This window comes from Micrasema longulum, unplaced genomic scaffold (assembly GCF_059751315.1).
Source record: "Micrasema longulum isolate JH-2025_06_02 unplaced genomic scaffold, ASM5975131v1 h1tg002747l, whole genome shotgun sequence".
In the NCBI taxonomy this organism is placed as follows: Eukaryota; Metazoa; Arthropoda; class Insecta; order Trichoptera; family Brachycentridae; genus Micrasema; species Micrasema longulum.
The window spans coordinates 257,731-283,830 of NW_028279876.1; the positions used below are offsets into that span (position 1 = coordinate 257,731).

The window sequence follows — 26,100 nt, forward strand, 5'->3', positions numbered from 1 at the left end:
TCGTTTTCTGCATCCATCAACATTTGCATCGTAGATCCTTTTAGTCATTCTTTCGCTGTCCATTCGCTCTACATGTCCAAACCAACGCAGCACCCCTTTCTTGATTCTGTCAATAATGCATGTCTCAGCCGTACACACTTCACGGATTTCGACATTTGTGCACCTATCATACATCGTTTTACCACACATTCGCCTGAGGGATCGCATTTCGACAGCATTCAACCTACTTTCATCATTATTTTTCCAATTCCATACTTCGCTCCCATACATTAGAGTTACAACCCTTAATATCATTATTTCAATAATGTTTTGAGTATGTAAAAATACTAGGTTGATTATATTATAAATAGTGTAAAGATGTAAAATATCTTCTTCTTGCGGTGCCTTGTCAGGTCTTCCCGACGACATTGGCGATCACAACAGCGAAAGCATCTCGGACCTGCGCTACTCTTAAATTCCACGACAACTGCTTATTGGATGTACTCGGCCAGTGATTCCTAGAAAAAGATGACCAGAGTGGTTTCCGTTGTCTTCTCTAGTGGATTTTTCTGTCAGGGTTACCTTCCCTTAGCTGGTTGGTTCTGGTTTGGAGGCGCCAGAAATTCGCATTTCATCTTCTCGTTATCTGCTGTGATCACACTGTAATGATTGTGATCCCATTGTCCAGGGTTTGCGACGTGGACGCTAACGGGTAGGACTAGTCAGTAGTGTTGCCGGTGGTATGCAACTGGGCGTTCACAGGATTTTATAGAATCACACCCTCCAGCAAGATGTAACTCGATGCGACCCTACTGACAGTTTGAACATATATAAGTTAATATAAAAAAAAAACAGTTTGAATATTCAACAATGTTTGATTATGTCCAACCCTTCTCTAAAATGTTTTCCCTCTCTGTTGAAATAAATTTAAATATAAACAACTCCCTAGGGAGGAAATCCAGCCAGTCTACAAGCATTTGGAAATAATCAAACATTGTTGAATTACTACCTGGTAAAAGAAGAAGTATCAAAATTGGAAAATTGTTTTCGGGCGTTGCCTAGTAGGTGATTTGGTTCGACCGGATGAATCTCACCCACGTGATAAAGGTTTCAGCTCTTTTACTTCACAAAAGTCAACAGATGGAAGAGTTGAGAAAATGTGGATGTTCAAACATGGGCAGAATGGTGAATGTTACACAGTGTGTAAAGTGGCTACTTCAACCAGCCAATGACAGGTCATAAGCCCTGTAAATGCCTAGACTTCCATATTCCCTTCTCAAAAATGTTTTCCCTCTTTGTTGATATAAATTTAAAGTTTGAATATTATTCATAATGATAGTATGTAAGTGTACAATAGTAATAAATCATGTTTGAATTTGTAGTAAATATTATATTAGGCTATGTTTATCATAGAACTAAGTAAACAAATAAAATATGAAGAGGAATGTGGTTTCAGGTAATGCGTTTGGAATAATACAGGAAGAGGATCCAGAATAGAAGAGTAATTAAAAAAGATGTGAAGTTTGGGTTTTATGGATATATTATAATAATGATTCGGCGTTTATTAAATGTGTGTTTTTTAGATGTAGTTTATTACAATGTCTGGCACTCTAAATGGAAAAGGAATTTCTGAATAATGATGCAGTACATCGAGGAATGGAATGCTGCATTTGACACAATTGACCATAATTTTCTTATTGAAAGAAATTCCAAAAGTGACTTCTAGTCACTTTTGGAATTTCTGGGCTCAATAAGACATGGATCCAATCTTATCTTCCGGAGCAAACGCAATCAGTTCAAGTTGCGGGTAAAAAGCCTTCATTTATCCTTCTTAAATCTGGCGTCCCACAAGGTTCCGTGCTTGGTCCAATGCTCTTCACACTGTTCATTAACGATGTGTCCAAAATTATTCACTAATTCGGATTACTTTCTCACTGTTATGCGGATGACCAACAAATCTATTTTTACTGCTCTCCTCAAGATATAAACAATTTAAAAAATCGTGTTTCTCAATGCATCCAATCCGTCAACAACTGGATGTCATCAAACAGACTCAAACTCAATCCATCTAAAACTGAGCTTCTATTGACAGCGACAAAAAAGCGACAACACCCTTTAGACCGATCTCCAATTTCAATCACAGGTTGTGATCTTATCCCTAGTATAAATGTTAAACTACTGGGTGTAATTTAGATTCAGATCTTTCTCTTCATTTTCAGGTCAATAAAACGGTAAGTACTGGTTTCTTCCATCTCCGACAGATCAAATCCGTGTGGAGAAATATTCCTATAGATGCAACTAAAGCTCTTGTAAATGCTGATGTCGTTTCGCGTCTAGATTACTGTAATGGAATATACGCAAATCTCCCAAAATATTAAACTAATAAACTTCAATCTGTTTTCAATGCAGCAGCAAGGCTTATTACGGGAGTAAAAAAATATTCTCACATTTCACAACATCTTCGAGACTTGCACTGGTTAAAAACCCCAGAGAGAATAAAATACAAGCTTTTCTAGACAGTATTCAAATCCCTTCATGAAATGGCTCCAAAATACCTATCGAACCTTTTTATTAGGGAAAATATATGTCAAAGAAAATCTACTCTTAGGTCAGCATTTGATTCAGGAAGAGGAAAACTTGTCGAAATCCGGCCCTCCCAAACACTAGATTTGGAGATCGTGCTTTTGCCGCTGCCGGCCCCTCTGCCTGGAACCAATTGCCTTCAAACTTACGAATCATCGACAGTCCCAGTCAGTTCAGATCCCAACTAAAATCCCACTTCTTTAGATTTTCATACCCTCAATTTTAAATCTGGAAATATAATATACCACTTTAGTTTAGTAAGAATGTAAGTTTAGGTATACAATTGTAAAGCGCCCTTGAGGTGATTTTTTACAGAAATGGCGCTATATAAATCAGCCAAATATTATTATTATTATTATTATGATCAGAAAGGTAAACGAAATTCACAGCAAGAAATTTTGGTGCGCAAGAGTTGTGAATAATGTTATAAGGAAGTGAGAGATGTTAAAAAATTATACGTCGATCATGTGTCCTAAATGACAACAACGTTTGTGGACCGCTGGTGTGGAGGACGCTGAAAGATCATCTGCTCTCATATGCAAGAAGGCTTTTAGCCCCCTAATTGGCTGCTTTTAAGTTTTCCCAAAGAACCTTTTGCTGAGCTCTTCCAATCCCGCCACGTCAATTTATCTACCGCAGACTAACTCTTATAAATTTTGAAAATCCACGTGTTCACAGCACGAGATGGATACATATTTTATTTGTAATGTGAAATTAAGACAAATTCCATTCATATTGGTTGTCTTAAAACAGATTAATGGTATATCTTTTTTTGTTCTGTAAACTACATTTTCTTGGGAGCGAATATGTTATGTACGATTCTAAAAAAACTTAGCATAACATGTTCTGCAATTTTATCACAGTCACGATATTTGGGATTTTTTTTCGGTGTGTGAAAAAGAACCAGAACTCCAGACGGATGTTTTCAACTCGTGACTGCTCTCGGGTAAAAATTAATCCAGTGGAGATAACTTCACCTCGCAGTGCGGTGGTTGGCGCATTCGCTAGACATGCATAAGGTACTCGTATATTCCTGGTTTAGATTCTTGAGAGAATCGACATGAATTATTTGTTTATAAGGCAGTTTGAGACTGCAATATTTCACTGTTCCTAGACAAGCACCTGAAGCGTGAGACTGATCCCCCCAACTCCTCCACATACATGAATGCTGTTTTAAAGAGTCTAGGTCTTACTTATAAACCTGGTACAAAGTTATGCCTCGGCATAATTTAATCGTTCTTCTAATCGGTTTCGCTCATACTAAAAAAAAATATTTTTTTTTCGTCATAAATCGTTTTTTTTTTTTAACCTTTGGTCCGTGTGTTCGAGACACTAGCCACATGACCACAACCCGATTCGTTTTCATTTATTATTTCAATTTTATAGACCGCAGTTTTAATTAAACTCTACTACTTTCATTGCTCTTTTCACTGTAACTTTGGAAAATTGTATATTGGGCTTATCAATTACAATTACAAAAAACGCAAGGGAGGGCAGAATTGTTATTTGTAATCAATATAAAAATACCCGTCAAGTAATTGAAAGCTCTACATCCCAATTTACCAATTGGGATGTAGAGCGGAGATTTGAAACTCATCAAGACCACCGACGGCATAAAAATGTTGCTTAAAACATAACTAGTTGAAATTAAATATTTACAACCAAATAAAAAAAAAAAGATTACTTAAAAAAAGGTTTAAATTAAAATATGTTAAAAATATTTTAAATGCTCATTTTATTAAACGCACCATTTAACTTCAAATTTAAGAAAAATTCTCATCTTGGCAGAACGAAAAAATATTTTTTTACATATTTGATGGTTGAAAAGGCCTCAGAATGCCAAACAAAAATATATTTTTTGTTTTAATCAAAGTTTACTATTATGAATTGTGATAATGCAGTTGAGAATGAAAAACAACAACAAACCATAACGCCGTTTCCTTGATGGGGTAGACAGAGGGGAGGCCATATTACTTTGTCTTTGCATACAGACCTCGCTTCCTCTACATTCATACATCTTCTCATGCACGCACGCCGATTATTCCCGCTCTTGACATGTCCATCTTCAAGCATTTGTTGGATTTGATCATACCATGTCTTTCTGGGTCTTTCTCGTTTCCTGCATCCATAAACATTCGCATCGTAGATTCTTTTAGCCGTTCTTTCGCTGTCCATTCGCTCTTTATGTACAAACCAACGCAGCACCGTTTTCTTGATTTTGTCGATGATGCTTGTCTCAGTCTTACATAGTGCACGGATCTCGACATTTGTGCACCTATCATACTTCGTTTTACCACGCATTCGATTGAGAGATCCCAATTTGACAGCATTCAGCCTACTTCCATCATTATTTTTCTAATTCCATACTTCGCTCCCATACATTATGGTCGGCACCTGAACTCCATTGTGAACTGCTAGTTTTGCCTCCTGCGACAAACATATGTTTGCGAATGTAGATTTTAGCGCATCATTCACCCTGTTCCTGGCACTCACCCTCCTTTCTATACCTTTCTCAGTTTTTCCATCCCTAGTAAACATACTTACCAGATACACAAATTCTTCTACCTGATTCAGAATATTTCCCTTCACACTGCTCTCACATTTAGTTATACTTTCATCCCTCTCAAAACCATTACTTTCGATTTATCAACATTCATTAGCGAATCGCTTTTCTTGCATACATCGTAGACATATATTACCAAGAATTAAACGTAGTTATGCAGAAAGCAGCCAGCCATAGAAAAGTGAAACTGAGATAATAGCACCTTTTGGAAGAGAGTGTATAATCAAATCTACACAACAGTTGTAATGTTTTTGTCTTTGACAAAAGATAAACATGGATTACATGACAGACAAATGATAAACATTTAATAGTTTTTTTAAAGTACAAACAAGAATCTAATTATATAACTATTTGACCAGCTTTGATGATTTTTAAAGTACCGTAAGATTTTTCTGGTGCAGTGAGTGTTTTCTGCTAATTTAGAAATGCGGTTTTTGTGAGCGAAACTATTTTCAGAAGGTAATTATTATAGTTTTTTTTCTATGAAAGTGTGTATGATAGATGCGTTTTTAAGGATTTTTCCATTTTGAAAAGAATTTTTTTTTTATCGCGCAATAATAAAAAAATAAAAAAACATAAATTAATAAATAAATACTTCACTTTTAATGATTTTAAATAATCATACATAAATATTTGGCATGACCATCGCGATGCATTTAAGGGTTTATATTTTTTTGTATTTACGAATAAATATTTTTTATCTTAGTATTTTTGTTGGGTGCGGATAAGGAAATGATGGCGAAATTAGTTAATATTTATAAATTAAACACTTTTAAAAAATGATTTATGTAGGTAAACATATTTTACTTTAAATTTAAATTAAAAGAATCGTATTTTTACATCGTCAGCACGTTTATAAAAGAAGATATCTGAATACTCTCGTGAATAGTTAATAGGGAAAAAGGTAATTTAATACAACGGAGATACAGGATGATTAAATCTTGAACAAAAAAATATTTTTTTTTCGTGTGAAGGATACAGTTTTTTATGTGGAACAGAACCAATATTTTGGGCAATTATTTTCGACACGATCGTCTGTGTGATGGCACAAAATATTATATTCTCTGAGATCTATCATATAATATTTAAGATTATTTATTGTAAGGCTTCCTAGCTAATTGGAAATTTGATGTAATTTGATGAGTGTGTTTGTGATGCATCATTTTGCCATAAGATGGCTACACTTCGGTGAAATTCCTGATAAAAAAATCAAGTGGAGATTAATTTCCCTCGTGGTGTACTGGTTAGTACGTTTGCCTATCTTACCTGGGGTCCCGTGTTTGACTTAAATTATTTATTTTAAAGCTGGTTTTACAGTTGTAAAATTTTGCTGGTTGTTGGGGGTTGAAACTTCTACCCCAGTTGTAGATTGACTGAAAAAACGAGGCTGATGAAAACCTCCTTATGGAGTGCGAGAGTAATGGCGATGAGTAGAATTGACTCGGTTGGGCTGACTGACGTTCTCACGCTTTGTGGTCTCTTTATAGGCCGCATTTTTTTGTGCTTCTAGCTTGATGGCAGGAATGAAATTAATGTACTCCAGGAAGTTACTCTTATGTGGACAGATGGCTTATGTGCAATACTGTTGCTCTTGCCGAAAATGATGTGTTGTATTTTATACAAAATGCTGAGTTGCTTCTTCAGTCGTTGCTCTAGATTGCAAGTAAAATCGTTTGGCACATATGAGTGCCATCGATCACTGGAATTCGATCCTGAAATATTTTACTGTCCCTAAAGCTTTAGACTGATATCGTTTCATGTACGATTGGTTCCATTGCAGTGCCAGGAACACCATTACTATAGTGATTAAAATATATGATCAGATAATTTACAGGGCTTATGGCCTGTCGGTTTGAGCGATCAATTTTCACACAGTCTGATATTATTTTTTCTTCCTTAGTTTAAAAATTCATTTATTCGTTATTTCCTTTCCGCTCCTAATAAGGCACTGCATTGGTACACCAACCGCAACATACCTTATTATTTTTGTTACATGAAAGTGAGCGTAAGACTGATTAACCTTACTGTATAATACACGATTTTAAAAAGTACTGCTTGTACTTTTCCAATGTAGTGCTCTATGCATCAGGTTAAAATTAGGGTTCGATGATGATGACAATATTTACTAGGTTTTTTTATGCTTCTTCTCTTTCCCTAATTACTTTTATTTTAATACTATATTTGAGTTTGTCCAAATGTTTGTAGGCAAAATACTAGATTTCACCCCCTCGGGAGTTATTAATATTAACAAATAACAAGGATAGATATAACCTTAATTCACTAAAATCAACAAATGGAAGAATTGAAGAAATATGGAGGTTCAAACATCAAAATGTTGAATGTTACACAGTGTGTAAAGTGGACACTTAAACCAGTCAATGACAGGTCATAAGCCCTGTAAATGCCTTGACTTTCATATTACCTTATTCAAGGTATTCTCCATCCCTGTTGTAATTTGTTACTTTTATTTTGTCAAAAATGTGTCATAAAAAACGACAAACTTAGATTTTTTATTATTGTTATCATCAGATTTGTAAATGCCAATAAATTCAGGTTTCCTTCAAAAAAATATTTTTCATCTTTGCTGTAACGTCTATAACATTCTTATTAAGTTTAAATACAAGTAATTTGATTTGTAAAGTAATTGTTTGGCCGCATTTCGATAATTATTCTAGTATTCTTTGTCTGAGCACTAAAAATTAATATGTCAAGCAGAAAGCTCAAAATAGGGGAATGAGAACAATATTCAACATCAAAACTCTTCATTGCTCACTAGTTCGACCCCATCTAGAATACACTTCTCCTATTTGGTATCCATTCTACAGGACTCATATTGACCATATCGAGTCTGTCCAACACCGTTTTCAAAGAAAAGTGGCATGGTTGCTCGGATTACAAAGGGGTAATTATTCCTATTTTGAAATAGAGCAATCTCTTAATTTGTTTTCATTGGAGAGACGTAGAACTGTGATGGACCTTATATGCATTTTCAAAATACTTAATGCTTTAAGTGATGTCCCATCTCTGTTGCAATCAATTTCTTTTCATGTTTCCAACCGTGTCACCAGAAGTCAAAATCTGCTATTTATTAAATCTTCTAAGAGCAACTTTCGTTTTTATGCCCAAATGTCCAGAATGTGTAGATTAGTCAATTCATCACACGATTTGGAGTTCTTTGAGATATATCTTCCGGCTTTTCGTAGATCTCTTCGCGACTAAACAGTGTGGGATGAAGTTGGATTGGCATGGTTTAGCTCGAAGTCTTAGGTCTTTCGTTTTTATGAATATATTGTATACAATTATTGTTTAGTCCTTGTTTGTCTTTGCTAAATAGTTTTATGTTCTTCAGTTACTTGCATTTATGTTTCTGCATGTAACTGTTGTAATTGGCTTAGGCCATATATATAATAAATAAACAAATAAATATTGAGATGTAGCAAATATTTTAAAAAATCAACATATTATATGTTGACGGTACCAAACATGCTTTCGGTAAAGCAAAGAGTAATTTTAAATACTTAAATGTTAATATTTAAATAAAAAATAAATTTTCGCCCGAATACATGTTTTGGTATGTCTAAACATCGTTATTACGTTAATGTCGTTATTACGCTGACGTAATAACGAAATTCATCGCTATCCTACGAGTGGAGGTGAGGGCTTCAGACTCCCCAAAACAAGAATCCTAGCAACTCAAAACAATCTGTATCATAAAGGACTTAAGATGTTTAATGAGTTGCCAAAAGAGATTAACGATGCTGGGTCTATCGCATCGTTTCGTGGGATTGCGATGATTTTTGTTAAAAAAACATCCACATAGGTAGATATAGTGTCATCGGAAAGTGTCTGGATTTTATAACAATGTTTTGTTTTTGGAATAATTTTTGTATTGTTTACTACTTCAAATTTTATTTCTACAACTATCAGAAAAAAATACATTACATTATACGAGTACATTTTTCACACCGTGGTTGCGGCTTCCAAAATGTGATATTATTTTAAACATCCTGTTTTTCCGGGAAACGAAGGTCCGGGTTTTAAGTGCTCCTGTTAATTTTTCATCGTATAACGGTAAAAAGCTTTCTATGAAAAAACAGACCGTTTTTCTTACTTAATATGTTAAACAGCGCAAAATGAAATACGAAATATACAAAAACTCGCAACGCAAATAAACGGTTTAAAAAAATCATGTTTTTAACTCAAGGAAAATGCTTAAATTAGTATTTTTTGAAGGTAATTTTCTTGATCATCCTATCTAGGTGAGGCTAATATATTTTTACATAATATTATTTATTAACAAATTACAACAGGGATGGATCACATTTTAGTGAAGGGAATATGGAAGTCTAGTCATTTACAGGACTAATGATCTGTCATTGGCTGATTTAAGTGGCCACTTCGCACACTGTGTAACATTCACCATTTTGTCTATGTTTGAACATTCATATTGTTTACAGACTTTGGAAAAGCTCAAAATATTGTTATATTATTTATGTTTAAAGCATTAACTTTGTGTTCAACCACTTTTTAGTGCATGTTCGGGCATGGTATTATTTTCATCTATAACTATGCATATGTGTTTTTTCCTAAATTTTATTTATTAATTTATTTTATACTTCACAAAAATATATTATAAAATTGAATTAATAATGTATTCCTCACTGGGAAAACCCGTGCCGTGGAAGACATTTTACAATTTTATTTTAGTGTAATATATGTATTCTTTACAAAATGAATTGTTTTAGATTTTTTTCATAAACATACCGAAATAATTTAATTAAAATACAAACACATTGTTACAAGTATCAACTATATGTAGGTAGCTCAGCTTGGATTATCAGAATTATAGGGTGACAATAGTTTCCGGATTGATTCCATTTCAGTCCATTAACATAATTTTTATTTTTATTTCCTGTTTGAATTTTGAATATGTTGATATGTTGCGAACATTTTTAGGCAGACTGTGTATACTACAAATATGGTAAAGGTGAAAGTGTATTTTAGAATTTGCATGTTGATGTAGTGAGTGTCCTGATGAAGAGACGGATAAGTTTCGAAACCGGTAGACCTAAAAAGTCCGTGAGCGGTTGTACTCGTATGCTAACATTAGCATTTTTATATATTTTGCGTTCTCTTTCGTATGTTTGTTACTCATTCTATTTGTGGATTAAATTATCACTTGTCTTTTATTTCCATAATAAATCATAATTATACTCATTTTGATAATATCATAATTTTCATAACTGAACAATGTTTGATTATGTCCAAATGCTTGCAGACTGGCTGGATTTTCTCCCTAGGGAGTTGTTCATTTTTAAATTTATTTCAACAGAAATTAAAATAAATTTAAACATGAACAACTCCCTAGGTAGGAAATCCAGCCAGCTGCAAGCATTTGGACATAATCAGACATCGTTGAATTACTACCAGGTAAAAGAAGAAGTATAAAAATTTGAAAAATTTCAGGCGTTGGAATCTCACCCACGTGATAAAGGTTTCAGCTCTTTTACTTCACAAAAGTCAACAGATAGAAGAGTTGAGGAAATGTGGATGTTCAAACATGGGCAGAATGGTGAATGTTACACAGTGTGTAAAGTGGCCACATAAACCAGCCAATGACAGGTCATAAGCCCTGTAAACGCCTAGACTTCCATATTCCCTTCTCAAAAGTGTTTTCCCTCTCTGTTGAAGCAAATTAAAATTCATAACTTAATGCTATAAGTGGTTCCCCATTTTTGTTACAATCTATTTCTTTTCATGTTCCCAACGGTGTTACCAGAAGTCAAAATCTGCTATTTATCAAATCTTCTAAGAGCAACTTTTGTTTTTATACCCCAATATCTAGAATGTGCCGATTAGTCAATTTGTCGTAATTCTTGTAATTTTTTGGGAGATCCTTCACAATTAAGACCGAATGGGAAGAAGACGGATTGGCATGGATAAGCTTGAGGACCCATATGTTCTGTTCTATCGTGTTTTTAAATATATATTATACCGTTATTTTATTGCGCTTGTTTGTCTTGCTAAAATAGTTTTATGTTATTTTTGTTCTGTTTCTTGTACCTACATAATCGCATGTTTTATTTTATTTTTATTTTTATTTATTTAAGAAAAACTACAGTTATTATGCGCGTATAAGAATATAAAAAAATTGCACATATCTCCAGTTAAAGTTTTTCTCAAATATATAGAGAAACGTGTTACACATTAAAAAGAAGAAAAAATATAATATTTAAGGTAAGAGAAAAAAGAGCACGTAAGAAGATTAAGGGATGAAGAAATATAGTGGAGGAGTGAAGGAGAGAGATATTCATTGGATAGTTGACCGATTCAAAATATCAATATGATAATAACAATAATATAATTGAAAGAATATAAACTTATTACACATAGACAAATGTTTCATTTTAAGGTTTCAAAAAGTTGTTTTTTTAAGTCACAAAATATTGTATTAAAATATAACGGTTGTAATTAGTTTAGACTGTACCTATATATAAAATGCACTGTTCGAATGGTTGTCCTAGATGGACTGAATAACTACTGGACCAATTTACGTGCGGTTTTCTGATAAATGTACATCTTTCCCACGAGCAGGTTTATAACTCATAAAATCTCCAATTTATTCAGTACAAAAAAAGTAAGGAGCGTAAATGTTTTTTTTTATTCATCACCAGGGTTGCATTCGCTGAGAATGTGTATACAAAAAAATGGATGGATGCTATTTTTTTGTATTTATTAAAGGTTTGTTTTTTAATTTTTATAAACAACACTCGTTTTTCTATGGATCCCAATCAGATTATTTCGTTGAATTCCTTATAATTTCCACCCATTTATTTCTTTTAAGTAGATTTTTGGTAATACTAAAATAATACCGACTGATATTCGATACTTTTTTGAAAACTGCATTCCTAACTAAAGTGCACCCCTGAGCAGAGTTTGACATTTGCTTTAAAAATTTTATACTTGAAAATGAATTATTTTATGTTTTGGAATTTAAACATAAACAAATACAAAGGTACCTACTTAAATTCAGTATTTAAAAAATAATTAAATATCTAATTGGACCAAATACAATAATTGATATCAAACTTTCAATTGTGTTCATTTAATCTATTTAGCAATAACTCAAATCTAGCAATAGCAAAGCATTGCCGTTTTCAGCTCGTCCTACATAATAAATAATAAAGTTCCACCAAGAATTTTCAGTTACACACTTTACTGTATGCGTTCAATCTGTCTTTTCAGTCAGCATGGGTTATTTTTAATATTTTATTTATTCATCAAAAAATTAAAAATGTAAAAAACACACAAAAGCATAATTAATTTAAAAACCAAAGCGGGTGTCTTGAACAAAAACACCTGAAAACCGAAAAAAAAATCATGGATCTAAAATTACGGTGTAAAAAGTTTCAGGAAAAAATGTTTTCTCTCTTTTTTACGCGCTGAAAATAATGAATGAAGCTACCTTTGATGTTAGGGGAGACTGGTGGTCGGGGCCATCCGGCAACTAATTCCATGTTCCAAGTTCAGGTTCCGAGTTCATAGTATCCCTTTTACCCATCCAAGCTTTGCGAAGTGGAAAACGTGTATTTTTAACGATGTTTGCTTTGCATTCTGTGCAAAATGTGGCAATATATTTCTAATGTAATTTTCGTCGGGGTATTTTTTTACAGCAATGTTTTAAGCGTTACTAAATATTTGTAGACCAATATCTTGGTATTAATGAGTTATTTTTTCTCTTCTCTAAAAAGATCCCTCATCTCGTCCCTAACTCTATGAGACTAAAAGCATTTGTATTGTATTGAGTTCGGATACAACACAATGTAAAGTAAAATCAAACATAATAATAATATATTGTTAATTCAATTGTATTTTAGTGAAGTATTAAATAAATTTTAAAAACAGCCTAGGACTAGTCACTTATGTCAATAATATCAACAATAATGATTAAATAAATAAATATATTGCCCAGAACTGTTAACTTTAATTAACTTTCGTATTCCACATAAAACAACGAGACTATTTTTTTGGTTTTACAGTCATCATCGTGATACTAATTATTCATTAAATTCACCAATAATTCGCATACAAAAACTTGCAAATCAATACAGTGACAATTTTGATTTATTTTATGCCACGCCGCTGATGATCAAGTCCGTGTTTTGAAAAAGAAATAACAATTAAAAATTTAAATAATGATTAGTTCTTTACTTTTGTTTTAACTCTTTACTCTTGTGTTTTTAATTATTTTTTTAATTCATTATAGTTTAGTATTAATATTTGTACCATGAAGTAAACTTTTTAACTTTCCTTTTAAAGCCCTTTCTTTTTCTTTTTTTCTTCTCTTCCTCTTTTTTTAAAACTGTTATTTTCTTTAATTAACCTTTCTTTTACAAAGGTAAATATTTATATTAGTTACAGATGTATTTTTTTATAAATAAATACTGTTTACTATTGTATACTTTTCTCGATGTTTTTGTTCTTTTTTAAATATTATGCTATTTTTGTTGTATTTGTTTAAAAATGGTTTTATTGTTATTATGTAAAAGGTTCATGGAACCGTAAATAAATAAATTTAAATAATCATTTTCTTTCTAACAACGAATGATCTTTGTTGCATATATGTATAATAACATGCTTGTTTCTTCCTTAGTGCAAACATATGTATCCCGTTAATAAAATCAGGGAACTATTATTTGATTTAAAAGGTTGATAAAATCGGAACATTGTATTATATAAAAGGGTAAAAAATAATAATCGTTTTTTACACATTTAATAACCCTCCAATTATATCGACAATGCGATTAGATTGGCTACAAGTCATCTATTGTTCAATCGATAAAACGCGAATCGAAAAATCTCCACCCAAACACACTGATTCGCAACAAAATAAAAGAATCAGCAATATGCTAATTGTGGTTTTTATTTGTCATGAAAAAAGGGCGGGTGTTTTAAGCGCCATTTTTTAGCAACAAAAGTGAAGTGCCGTTGTTCTCACCTCCTAAAAAATGACGCCCGTTACTAAATAAAGCTTTGTCAAAATATTTTGACAGCTTGATTACATGGTTTTCCCGCGTAAAATGCCCGCCTAATTTGCGCACGCGCGCGCCGCGTGTATGCACTTTGTGTGCACGCTTTTGTATTTTGTAAATATTTCTCATGCATGTTTCTTCTATTTATCGAGACTATAAATTTATTAAGCTTATTTATCGCTAACTAAATCTAAAATCCATACAATATAAACTGAGTTGTGAGATTTTAATTGATGCAAACACATAAACGGTGGTAAAGAAACTACTTTACAGAAGTGCCAATTAACGTTTTTTTTTAATTAATAAAGAATCTCGTATGTAAAATATTATGAGATTTTTTTACTAATTTAACAAAAAAACTTTCATTGGCTCTTTTGTAAAGCTGCTACATGTCGCTTAGTAACTTTTTTTTCGACCGCCAATTTCACATTTTTTTTTTTTATCAGATTATTTTATTCCTTAGATGCATAAAAAATAAAAATAAATATGTTTATTTAAGATCTAAATTTGTTGCAACACAGGAAAATCATTTTTGAGAAGGGAATATAGAAGTCTAGGCATTTACAGGGCTTATGGCTGGTTTAAGTGGCCACTTTGCACACTGTGTAACATGCATCATTCAGCCAAAGTTTAAATATCAAAATTTCCTCAACTCTTCCATCTGTTGATTTTTGTGAAGTAAAAGAAGAAATGTGAATGATTAAACATAGGCAGAATGGTGAATGTTTCTTAGTGTGTAATGTGGCTACTTCAACCAGTCAACGACAGGTCATAAGCCATGTAAATGCCTAGACTTCCATGTCCCTTCTCAAAAACGTTTTTAATATATATTAAATATCTTTCTGTATACCCCTATACCGATGTGGGTACATTTCCTTATTATTATATATCCATGGCTTTATCCCACTATGTTCCTCCAGGGTATGCTCGGTTACAGCAGTTTAAAGACCAGAAGAAATGTGTATTTAACTACGCACTTCTTTCGATTGTTGCGCGGTATTATTGACAACCCTGAAATTATGCGGAGAATTAGCTTTTATGTTCCGGATAATTACCTTAAACAGCGTCAGCATAGACTGTTTCACATTCCAATAAACAAGACCAACCTGCCAATGGTTATGCCTGTTGGAAGGGCTAGCTCTATGTTGAACAATATTACTTTGGACATTGACATTTTTCACGTCTCTGAGGGAGTTTTTCGTTACAAGATTCTCTTACTTTTTTAGCATATTATTCTCTGGATATTATGTAAACTTATGTATTTTTTTTTTATATGTATACCTAATTTTACCTAATTATTTCTATATGAATGAGTTAAGATATTCCATTTTGTAATGTACATATATATGAATGAATAAATAAAATTGAATTGTTACTTTTAGTTTTCCTTATGTTATTTATACTTCAATCTAATGTATATACCAGGGGCGAACTGTGTATAGAAGCGATTATGCGCAGCTTACCGTTATATTTGACACACAATAATAATGTTTTACTTTAATTTTATTTACAGAAAAACAAATAAATAATTCCTTTTTATTTTAAATCATTTCCACCGTTTGTATCTTTATTCTAATATAAATATAAATATTAATAAAGCGCGCCCAGCGCCTGCGGTGAGCCAAGAAACTAGCCGATTAATCCAGCTTATTTTTTCACACGAATAAGTATACTATATTTTAAATGTCTTAATCCCAGTACGGGTTTTTTCTCCAAGATTAAACTTGCAGATTACACAAATTATTTAAAGGTTCTTGACTTGGGAAAACAGTATTTCAATTTTTTTTTCTTAAGGGCTATTTTTCTTTGAGATGGTTCTTTTGACATAAGACCTTTTACTTTCATGCGTAATATTGCAGGACATATGGCGCTCGACGCGGCCGTTTTTAGCACGATTAATTTCTAGAACAATTCGGCCAGTTGACATTTCAATTGAATATTTGATATCAACTGAATTCGTAGGGCTATTTTTTATTTATTATTTAATGAGTTATGTATTAAAGAAATTGATAATAGATCAATATAATGTAATATATCACGGAATTACGTCGTTTGAGTTGATTTCGTGGATGAGAGTTGTTGTATCACACAGAACCACAGAAAAATATCAATTTATAGTATATATTACTTACATTATGTTATGTACCTTCTATGTAGGTACAAACATATGATATTTTTTTACAGCTTACCTGTAAATAAAACCACCATTCGCTTCTGGTATATACTTATGTTTCACTGCTGCACTTGAATGTACAACTAATAAATTTGAATGTCAGGGCGTATAAATAAATAAATGAATAAGTATCTTTTTGCTTTATTAAAGGTTTTCTTTGGCATTATAAAAATCTTAATACTGATTTACGTGGAGAAACTTCATTTGGTTGAATGTTCAGCATATTATATCGATTATTTGTTACATAAAAGTAAGGTGATCTGAATTTCGTTTCCGTAATGTTTTGAAGTTAAAGTTTGTTTTGATCATGTCCCTAATATGGGATGTCTAGGCGACCCTAATATAGAGTACTCTCTGAAATTAAGAACATTGTTTCCAATATGGAAATCTAGTAGAACTAAATTTATTTAAATTTTCCAGATTGTATCTAGGTTTCAGACTCCTTATAAAACAGAAATATAAGGTTTGCAAAAGAAAAGGAATATTTTGAAAAAAGGCACAAAATCAAAGGCGAGGAGTGAATCCAGTTCACAGCTTGCCGTCGTTGGAACTATATTGACTGTTCGGGGGCCTATAAATTATATCGACTACTTAACGTAAATATTGCCTAAAAAAAACTGAAAATCCTGTATTGGGAGCATTTTTATGAAAATACATTATTTTTATTTTTTACCTTTTTATGACATTTGTGTATTTTAAAAAAATATTTCGATGATATTTTATGAGTATTATAAATTATAAAAAAAAAAAAAGATTTTCTATTCCTATTTTACTCCTCTACAAATCTTTTTTCTTCCTGAAGGGGGATCACCACAAATTAATGGCCATCTTCATCATCATCATTTCTTTTCCACACCTAATGGTTTAAAGGCATTGGTACACCAATGACAGCGTATCTTGATAACTTTTCTTTCAGTTTCAGTGCTGCAGAGCAGCGTTTATTTTATAATAAAAAAATACATATAAAAATTTGTTACCCACTAAGTCTAAAGACTATATTTTTACATGAGGCAAGGCAAGGCAAGATGATCAGTCTTACGCTTTAGGTGACATTCCGGGAATATGAAATATTCTAGTGTAAAAATACTATTTAAATAAATATTTCATGTTAGCGATGTCGGGAATCGAACCCGAGATCTCTTGCATTGTAGGCGAACGCGCTGACCACTACACCACCAGGTCTTTTTCTCAATATAGATAAATGCCAGGTTATTTCCTTTTCTAAAAGTAAGAAACCTTTAATTTTTAACTATTTGTTGAACCACGCAACAATTGAAAGAGTTGATTTCATTGGGGATCTTTATCTAAAGGCTTGTCAGCAGGTGGAAAGAAAGTATATGGAAGGACGTTATGAAAAATATATTGCAACACCCAGACCATTTGAGAAAAAAAATCTTTCTTAATTTTTTTCTTGCAACTGGTAAGAATCGAACCCGTGACGCCAGTTTCACAGTTGGCCGTCTATCCAACTGCGCCACGCCGCCTGACTACCACATGTAAACCCAATATCCACAAATAAAGTAAGTCTTTATTTTGCTCTTCTGTAAAATTCGTATTAAAATTCAACCAATGAAATAAATAAATAATATTACCTTAATAATGAATTTTTTAAGTGTCAAATAATTAAAATACAATTGAAAGTTATTTATTAGTTACAAAAACGACCAAGGATGGTATTTTTGTATCATTTTTCTAAGTTCAGATTAAAATTATAATGGTATTCATATTTGTTCTAGAACAATGGATAACATTTCATAGGTATTTGAATAAACTTTTCCATTAATAGTATTCCATTCTGCGCAAGCGTTCTAAAGTTATTCTCAACTGCTCGCGGCAATTTCCTCCCCTCGCTCCACCCCTGTCCCGTACAGAGATAGTACCTGCTACGAATAATTATTACCGTTAGCATTGCGAATCCATAATTAATTATCCATCAGATTAACGGCTGCTAAATTTGATTAATTGTATATTAAATTTGTATTTCTGTGTAAAAATAAATCCGAATAACACTATACGTAAAAAATACATGACTCGCCCATTTCTAAAGTTTGTTTTGTCCATCTAGCTTTGTTTTGTATAAAAATATGTATAGACCTCAGTATTGAAAAAAAAACGAACAAAAATTAATGAAATATAGCGTTAACGCCAACGCAAAATTTCTAAAATATGATAGATACTTTTAAAACTATTTTAAGATTGTCGCGAAATTATTTGTTACTATCGTTTATTATCCAGAACCTTCCAATTTTAATAAAGTAACATACAATGTGAATCACCTAAGCATGTCTGAAATCCGTTAAAACCAGTATAAGTGTTTTTTTTATAAATAGCTTTCTGTTATACATTAAGATTTCACGACAAACAAACATCTCAGATTTCAGTCATCATTTGAGAAGTCCTGGTACTGACAAACGTATTTTCATCATATATCTCCCTTCAACTTTCTAAAAACAATGAACTGTCTTTTTTAAACAAAAAAAAATAATTAATAAAGCCTGACTTCGCATAATCCCTCAGGAGCCACGCCCGACATATCTCGGGGGACGTTTGCGTGAGTAATACCGTGAACGTCTGAGTTTGTCCGACAAAATTGACAACTTCAAACTCCGTAGACTTAATGGAGAAATTTGTGTTTTAATGTAATAACTATGTATTATCAGATATTTCCTTGAGTGCCCCGATATGTACATTGTGTATAAATGCACGCATTGTCCACAGTGCAGTGGGTCATTGAGTAATAATCGTTAAAGGTTTAGTAAGAATGCGTCAACACCTTAAGTACAGGTGTTCCGCAATTCACTCATTTTCCGTTGATTGTTAATCCAATTTACGAACTCTCCCAAGTTTACTGGTGAACTACACCAGCAAACCGTGCTTTGCTATGACCTATATATGATGTCTGCAGGTACTATGCAGTTCAACTCTTGGATGTGTTTTCACCTGCATCTTCCTTGTTGTCCGCCGGTGTATGTATTATTCCAGGGCGCATCGTGTCTGTGGACATTCCCTTTCTTCGCGTTGCTGATCTTCCAGTACGTGACAGAATAATGGACAAATGGGAGTGCACTGCAATACTTGACACCTGTCCATTACTCAGTCCACCCGTAAGGTCAGCATTGGAAAGAAAAAAAACGTCTACAGACACGACGCGCCCTGACATAATATGGACACTGGTAGCATCCGTTAATAAGCCTTAAAATAGCACACTTTATATATTTTTAAATAAAAACTGGAAAAATCCATGTTGGTAATAAGTAACTCACATATTTCAAAAATTACGTGAATCGGCTAATAATTGGTCATAAGTCTATTAAAACCAACTGATTCTGTTATGATGTCATTCTAAAGTAAAAATTTAAATTTTATGACCTTGTATGGATGGGTGTTCGTGAATTGATTTGAGGTTAAATGAGAAAGATGGATTACAATTGAAGTTATTTATTGAGTAGATTAACACGAGTAAGATCCTAACAACTTTGTACAGAAGGAATTTACTATAGCGAACACTTGGCGAGGAGCTGGTGGACGGGCGACACGAAATGCCAAGATGAAATGTATATGTTCTTCCGATGCACGACGTTTAATAACTTGTCCGAGCTGACATTGCATCGGATTACGCATTGCGGGCCAAAGCGGTGTTCGGCCCTTCCAACCTCACGGCTGTTGGTGATGCCTTCCACAGCCTTTCAGATAATAAAGACAATAGCAAACGTTTTTGAAACGAAAAAAAAAAACAAAGAAATTTCGTGATTTGCACAAAAATATCGCTATAGCATTTAGCACACGGCAATAGCGTCTCACGTACCGTGCTATATATCCACCATTGGTAAATAGCAATGAATTTCTTCACTATTCCTAGGTACTGCGGGTGCCTACACATTATTGTAGACTCCGCCAAAGTAGGTACCTTACTCCCTAGTCAGCCTCTGGATACATAAATTCTAATTTGCATATTTATATTATACCAATTTCTAAAAGGATTCAGGGGATCTGTCTTTAATATAAGTTCGATAATAAAACCAGTATTAAAAATATACATAGAAAATATTATTTTTATTTTTTATTTTATTGATTAAAAAGTTGCATTTTTTGATCGGTTTTCGGTTTTGCAGTAGTGAAATATCACGTGATTTTTACAATTTCAAAGTAATAATGTTGATTCTCTGAAATACTGCCGAGTAAAAAAATAATTTTACCACACAAAAAATATTTTTTAAATTACAATTTTGAATTCCCGCGAAAACGGTCATTGCATTAATAACGCCATTCTAATACGACACGATTCATATTTATTTTTGGCTTTGTTTAAAGCCGTTTTAATTTTTATAGAACATCGTCACGAATCTTGACGTCACAATTATCAATGCCAAACATGTTGCGTTTTTCTAGGGACACATTTTTTAATATTTTTTTAAAAAGTTATGTATGAAAACATTTCTCCACAATATCCTAATTGATTTTGGAAATACAATCAATTTTTCTAAATCCATTTCATATATTTTTGTCGGTATTCGCAGTATGTGATATTTTACTATCGCCTGTCTGAACGATGAGTTAGTAGTCTAACGAAGATATGGAAAAATTGGTCCATTTGAGGAGAACGAAATCCATATTCATCTCTGATGTTCTCAAATCGCATTCTGCGTAATGGAAACATAAATACTGAAAAAAATATATATTATACTCGATGTATTTGAAATAAGATGCTGCGTATTCCGTGGATTGCACGATGCACAAATGAATCCATTCATCAGAAACTATTATATAATTTAAATATTTATAATATAATTTATAAAAAAAAAATATATAGTTTAAGCCGGTTGTATCAAAATAAATAATAAATATAACAAGCGTGCACTCTCGCCTACTGCCAATAACCGACGGATTGAACGAATTCCTTCTTTTGATTTGTCTCTTTTACACAAACACCGGCCATAGAACAACGTCTTTGTCTTCTTTGTTATAAGTTATATTCTCTTGCTCTTTCTTATACGGTAAAACAGATTTATTGTGGTATTGGCATCACTTTCATTCGTATAATTATTCTTCGCATAGTAAGGATGAATATTTTTTATATTAAAATCCAGAATATTTATACAAATTATACTTTTCAAATCCGATGTAAAAATCTCCATTAAAAGGTTACAAAAAGTAAGATTTAATAATTTGAATAAATAAGAGAGATATATCAAGACTAGTATCCTATCTAGACTCGTGTTATATCATAGACACAAAAGTGTGAAGTTTTTTTATTTCTCATGTTAAGTTAAGTTTAAGTTAAGTTAAGTTTAGTTTAGTTTCATTATTCCTTAAATCGCTCATGAAGCACTAGATTGATGACCTTACCCTACATGTCACAAAAACAAACCAGATTTGTTGCAATTGGAGTGGCCTACGCACCATTTGTAAACGGATAGAAAAATTATTTTATTTTATTTTATAATGATGATACTAAGTAATTTCATACACTTTGATTAATTTACTAACGGAGTTCTCTATGCACCACTATTCGCGAATAAGGGTAAAAAGAAACTAAACACATTTTTTTCAAATTAAGTAAGAAGGTATTTTTTTTGTGGTAACAAGCCTTTTGACATTTTGCGAGGGAAAAACTTTGAAAAACGAAAAAATTGCGTGTTTAAAAGAATATTGCAGGGGAAATGTATTTTTAACGAGAAGTAGGGGAGGGTGGGGGCTGAGAATATAAACAGCCCCCTCCCTCTAGACGCTCCCATTAAAAAGTCATTAAACATCATCTCGCCCAATTACCCACGGCTAGTCCGTACTAACTTCACTTTACTAGGAAAAACTGGCGGGCGAATCTTTGTATGGTGCCGGGACCTAGGTGTACCTACGTAAGATAAATATTATATACGTGTATATAGGGATGTTCTTTTCAGTATTTACATTATGGAATAACATTTTAAAACCATCTATGTAATAATATTTTGAGATTGTCCTTATGTTTGTAGACGAAATATTGGATTTTATCCCCTAGTTAACTTAATTGTTTATTTATAAATCTTGGGTATAAGGAAATTCATGTTTTAAAAAAAATATATATATTAAGCCAAATATGTTAATATTATAAATGTTTGTAAAAGGCAGATTTGCCGTTTATGTTTATAAAATAAAATAAATAAATAAAATAAAATCGACAGAATTGAAAAAATATAAATGTTCAAACATAGGCAAAATAGTGTGTAAAGTAGCCACTTTAACCAGCCAACGGCACGTCATAAGCCCTGTAAATGCCTAGACTTCCATAAACCCTTCTTTAAATATTCTTTATCTTTGTTGTAATTTGTTAATCATTATATAATATAAAAGACAATGTCGTATGTGTGTCCGCTACAAACAAAAAAATTGTGTTCGACTGAAACAAGATTTTCAGTCCTAACCGAAACTTTTAAAAATAAGTTAAAATTCACTTCAAAACGCTCGGCTTTTTTATTGTATAAACTTTGGAAAAATAAAATTCACAATAAAATAAATCTTAGAACTATTAACTTTATGCTGTCAACAAATCACAAAATCAGTCTAAATTTTATTTTTGCAATGGCAAAACAATAACTAATTATTTGAGTGTACAATCCGATATCTCTAATTGTACTGTAATTGCACCGAGTGTTCTCGGGTGTAAAATAACGCTGAAATATAATGCTGAACGTTGTTCGACATATCCCAACCGCAGGTTTCGGCTGAGCGGAAGTTTTGGCCAATTTTTGGCTGAAACCGAAACCGCAGACGAAACTAGTTTTATTACTTGAAACCGAAACTTTGGTCGGTCACTACTAAAAAACCAGTGTACCGATTTACAAGCCATTTTTTTAAAAATGATCAGCGATGTCAGGAAAATGTTTGTGAAGCAGTTAAAATCCTCGATCTGGCTAGTGAAAATAATTTTTGGAACCTAAATGTTTTATTTAAGAAAACCGAACCGGATTGCGTGGTTACGTAAAAGCGTAATGTATGTTGTTTTATATATTTTTAGTTTTTTAGTGATTTAATTTTTTAAGATTCTCATGACTTTTTAATTTGTTTTAACTATGTTTTCTTTTTTATTACATCTTTAACTTTATTTTCCAATTTTCTTTTTCTACTCGGTATTTTGCTGTGTTTTTTTTTTTAAATATGCTTATTGCCTTACACATACATTCATTTTTTACTATGACTTTAAATATGTTTCTTACTATGTATTCTGTTTTTATTTCGCATTTTACTGAGTTTAAAATATGTTTATTTACATTTTTTTAAAATGGTTTTTACTATGTTTTCACTACATTTATTACTTAGTTTTTATTATTTTTATGCTTCGTTTTTTTACTACATTTAAACTATGTTTTAACTACATTTTTTACCATGTTTTTACTCCATTTTTTACTTTTTTTTTTCACTTTGTCCTCTATTTTTATAACTGTTTCCATATATTGATTACTGTATTTTATATTTTTTTGACTGTCTTAGAACGGGGTAAATAACCCTAGTTGGGCAGTCAAAGCAAATTTGTATTAATTATAATTTTGTGTATGTTATATTAATAATTAATCTAATTAACCTAATTAGCATTAACATAATAAACAATATAAACTAAAATAATTATTAAAAAAGAATTAATTCGATGAGATGATTATTTTCACAACACTAAAGGTTTTAGCTACTTAACTTTACGAAAAATATCAGATGGAAGAATTTAAGAAATATGGATGTTTAAACATATCCAAAATCGTGAGTGTTGTGTAAAGTGGTCAGTAAAACCAGCCAATGACGGATCATAAGCCCTGTAAATGCTTACGCTTCCGTATTTTCTTCTCTAAAATCTTCTCCATCTCTGTTGCAATTTGTTAAAACACTTTATATTTCAACGCCACGGTTTTTTTAGTAAAAGCTTCTCCGAATTTCCAAATCACGTTATACTCGTAGATACAAATCATGATTTTTATTCGCATAAAATCAAACTGTTATATTCTGTTACATACAATGTTAATATAATAAATATAATAACAAAACGTTATAGTAATAGACAAAACTTTTATTAGTAATACTCTATTTCGAAATTCTCTACCCCGCTTTCAATATTCCATATAAATCAAATAAAAACCTACCCTGCCTTACCCCCTCCATCCAATTCTATTGCAAATCGTAATTTGATACAATTATGGGAATAAAAGAGTTTGAATTAAGTTAATTTAAGAATCATGTAATAACAATTGTATGTATATATATACCTTCAAGCAAAGGCGATACGGTTGTGGCTTGGCCATATACTGCGGATGTCTCCTGAGGGTCTTAACCACGCTTGCCTACGTTACAAGGCATTAGGTTTTCGACGTCCTGGACGTCAACTACTGCTCTTCGTCGGCAGTTTATTTCAGAACTTCAGGACAAGAACCCGACTTGGGAGGACGCAAAGGAGTTGGCCGCCGACGGAGATGCATGGAGGCTGTTTGTGGATATCATATGCTCCAACTAGGGAGCGGACATGGAATGATAATGAATTTAAGTTTTGTTTCAATGTAAATAATTAAAACAGATGTTAAATGTATAAATTTAAGAAGTTTTATAATAAAAAGGTTTCAGCTCTTTAACTTCACAGATCAACAGATGAAAGAATTGAAGGAATATAGATGTTCTAAAATAGGCAGAATGGTGAATGTTACACAGTGTGTAAAGTGGCCTCTTAAACCAGCCATTGACAGGTCATAAGCCCTGTAGATGCCTAGACTTCTACATTACCTTCTCTTAAATGTTCTTCTCTTAAAAGTGTAATAAAAGTATATACGTATTTTTATAATAAAAATTAATTTAAGAGTCCTACTCACCACGGAAATCTGTTTTTAGCAGGACTGTGGAGCGTTATTTTTTTTTTTGCATATTTGTCATGTCCCTCAAATATTTTTTTAATTTCTTCTAGTCTTAATTGCTTCAGCCAGACTTCGATTTCTTTGTTGAAATATTATTTGTTTTATTGTTACATATTTAAACCTAATGATGGGTAATTATGAACACCCGAAACTTGAGTTCTAACTAAAAATGTAAAACTCGTGCGCGGCATACTTTTCATACATTTTCGAGAAACTTAACACTACAATTAAATGTTCTAATTACTACCGCGTTTAAGAAAACATTTTTAAATAAGTAATATCCCGTAGCACTTAACTTTTTCATTGTTTTAAAATCTACTACGTTGTACTAACTTGTTTATTAACACGAACATAAGTATTATTCACAAAACGTGCCATGTTGGCTGGACAAAAAGGATTCAGATTACAAAATATGTTATTAGAACCATTCTGAACTTGATAAAAGCACTTTTATAATGACGCGGGGGTCTCCCGAGTTGACTAAATGCTGCTTTTCGAAGTGTCAGGCAGCATTTTGGTGGGAAATTGTAGGTTATGTCACAAACCGCGCCATCTGCGATTCCCGCCTCTCAGTGTTGCCACTCCGGTATTTCAAAGTCCCCAAATTATAACGTGGGCAGGTACCTATTCGCTACAAATGATTGCAGCCCTATTTCTGAAGAGTGACATTTATTGTGCTATTCCCCTTTGTGTGAGGCGTAATTGAAAGGACTTTGAGATTTTATAAGGGGTCATGTTATAAACATTTGTTCGAGCAAAGTGTACTATTGTTTGTAATTGGATGAATGCACCTACGCGCTTTGGTAAGTATTTCTGTATTTATTATAAACGTGAACAATTGAGATAGTAGTTATTTTTGTTTTCATTGGGAATCAATCATTAATATATATTGTTCCTGACTTGCGG

General features: G+C 32.4%; 1 protein-coding gene across 1 annotated transcript in view; it reads right to left on the reverse strand.

The window, feature by feature from the left end:
* LOC148271660 (multiple coagulation factor deficiency protein 2 homolog) overlaps positions 1–25,233 on the reverse strand; it is a 63,250-nt gene extending 38,017 nt beyond the window's left edge. The window contains exon 1 of the mRNA XM_088241110.1: positions 25,153–25,233. The gene's annotated coding sequence lies outside the window, so the exon portion shown is untranslated. The remainder of the gene's footprint in view (positions 1–25,152) is intronic.
* Positions 25,234–26,100: the final 867 nt, after the last annotated feature.